The sequence below is a fragment of the Scomber japonicus genome, chromosome 24 (genome assembly GCF_027409825.1).
Source record: "Scomber japonicus isolate fScoJap1 chromosome 24, fScoJap1.pri, whole genome shotgun sequence".
Lineage (NCBI taxonomy): Eukaryota > Metazoa > Chordata > Actinopteri > Scombriformes > Scombridae > Scomber > Scomber japonicus.
In genome coordinates this window covers 1447441-1449940 of record NC_070601.1, presented here as the reverse complement: position 1 = coordinate 1449940, position 2500 = coordinate 1447441, and the positions used below count along the sequence as shown (strand labels likewise).

The 2500-nt window shown below is 48.3% G+C and overlaps 1 long non-coding RNA gene across 1 annotated transcript in view; it reads right to left on the bottom strand.

The window, feature by feature from the left end:
• The window catches only part of LOC128354317 (uncharacterized), a 1598-nt gene extending 1237 nt beyond the window's left edge, over positions 1 to 361 (bottom strand). Inside the window, exon 1 of the long non-coding RNA XR_008321015.1 lies at positions 177 to 361. This is a non-coding gene — a long non-coding RNA (uncharacterized LOC128354317). The remainder of the gene's footprint in view (positions 1 to 176) is intronic.
• Between the last annotated feature and the right edge of the window lie 2139 nt (positions 362 to 2500).

Sequence of the window (2500 nt, the reverse complement as noted above, 5' to 3'; positions counted from 1 at the left end):
AGACCATGTATGTGTGGGTGTATATCTGTGTGTGTGTGTCTGTCGTGTGTGTGTCTGTGTATCGGTACATGGGTTTGTGTGTGTGTGTGTGTGTGTGTGCATTTCAGTGTGTGTATCTGTAAATGTGTGTGTGTGTGTGTGTGTGTGTGTGTGTGTATCTGTGTGTGTGTGTTTACCGCTCTCTGCAGCGTCCTGGCCCGCTTGCTGCTGTGTGCGTGTGCGTCTCAGTGTGTGTTTGTGTGTGTTGTAGTGGTCGCCGCTCTCTGAAGCCTCTCCAGAAACTCTGAATCACGACGGCTGCACATCGCTCACACTCCTGCAGGTACGACTGCACCTGGTCTGAAAACAGGAAACACACATTAACACACAGGAAGTAATCAACAGGAAGTAAATCCTAACCCTCCTGTTGTCCTCGAGTCAAGGAAGGAAGGGAGGAAGGGAGGGAGGAAGGGAAGAAGGAATGAGAAAGGGAGGAAGGGAGGAAGGAAAGGAGGGAGGGAGGAAGGAAAGAAGGAAGGAAGGGAGGAAGAAGGACAGAGGAAAGGACAGAAGGAAGGAAGGGAGGAAGGAAAGTAAGAAGAAGGACAGGAGGGAGGAAGGAAGGAAGGATGGAGAGAAGGAAGGGAGGACAGAGGAAGGAAAAGAAAGAGGGAGGGAGGGTAGGAGGAATGAAGGAAGGAAGGAACGAAGGAAGGGGGAAGGTGGGGGGAGGAAAGAAAGAGAGAAAGAAGGAAGGAGGGAAGGAGGGAAAGAAAGAGAGAAGGAAGGAAGGAGGGAAAGAAAGAGAGAAGGAGGGAAGGAGGGAAAGAAAGAGAGAAGGAAGGAAGGAGGGAAAGAAAGAGAGAAGGAAGGAAGGAGGGAAGGATGGAAAGAAAGAGAGAAGGAAGGAAGGAGGGAAAGAAAGAGAGAAGGAGGGAAGGAGGGAAAGAAAGAGAAGGAAGGAAGGAGGGAAAGAAAGAGAGAAGGAAGGAAGGAGGGAAGGATGGAAAGAAAGAGAGAAGGAAGGAAGGAGGGAAGGAGGGAAAGAAAGAGAGAAGGAAGGAAGGAGGGAAAGAAAGAGAGAAGGAAGGAAGGAGGGAAGGATGGAAAGAAAGAGAGAAGGAAGGAAGGAGGGAAGGAGGGAAAGAAAGAGAGAAGGAAGGAAGGAGGGAAAGAAAGAGAGAAGGAAGGAAGGAGGGAAGGATGGAAGAAAGAGAGAAGAAGGAAGGAGAGGAAGGATGGAAAGAAAGAGAGAAGGAAGAAGGAGGGAAGGAGGGAAAGAAAGAGAGAAGGAAGGAAGGAGGAAAGAAAGAGAGAAGGAAGGAAGGAGGGAAGGATGGAAAGAAAGAGAGAAGGAAGGAAGGAGGGAAGGAGGGAAAGAAAGAGAGAAGGAAGGAAGGAGGGAAGGATGGAAAGAAAGAGAGAAGGAAGGAAGGAGGGAAGGATGGAAAGAAAGAGAGAAGGAAGGAAGGAGGGAAGGATGGAAAGAAAGAGAGAAGGAAGGAAGGAGAGAAGGAAGGAAAGAAGGAACAGTAAAAACAGACGGGGTCAATTTGACCCGGGTGGGAGTTTTTCTCTCCACTGCTGCTCATGTGTGAATGTTGGGTCTCTTTAAATGAAACCTGAAGAGTTCGGTTTAGACCTGCTCTACGTGGAAGGATCCTTGAGATAACTCTGTTGTGATTTGGCGCTTTATAAATAAAGATTGATTGATTGATTGAGGGTTTATCATCGTCGCCTCCTGAACCCTAAACTATTGCTGCGTTCCATTGTACTCGCAACTTGGAAAGATCCGACCTCCGAGTCGGAAAAGTGCAATAGAACAGCCCTTGAGTCGGAACTCAGACTCGGGAACTCGGGAAAGATCCGAGCAGCCTAAGTCGGGGGAATGATGTCATAGCAAGATGGCGGCGCGCGTTGTCATTATAGATGTTTAAGCAAGGAGGAAATTATGGAATAGGGAATACAATGCAGCATTTGTTGACATCTGCAAGGCTCGCATGCAAGATTCCCCTCGCTGATGCGTTAAATGGCAGCGTGTTATTTAAGTTGTACTTACAGCATATTGCGTCTCTCTTTCTCTCTCTCAGCTTAATATGTGTGTGTATGAATGTGTGTGTGTGTGTGTGTATATAAATGTGTGTGCAGGTTTGGACAGCCTATTGGATAAAGACTGGAGGGGGCGGGGCTTTGATAAGAATTTGGATCAGCTGATCACTCTCATCCGAACTGTAGAAAGCACGGTGAGTCGCTCCTCCCTCTCTCTACCTCTCTGACCCCTGACCCCTCCTCTCTGTATCTTCCCCTCTCTCCTCCTCTTCCTCTCTCTCTCTCTCTCCTCTCCTTCCTCTCTCTTTCCTCCTCTTCCTCTCTCTCTCTCTCCTCTCCTTCCTCTCTCTTTCCTCCTCTTCCTCTCTCCTCTCTTTCCTCCTCCCACATAAGTGTTTTTTGATGCTCGAACAACATCCAAACAAACATCACCTTTCTATGGTCGGCCATGTTTTCCGAGTTTGCACAAATG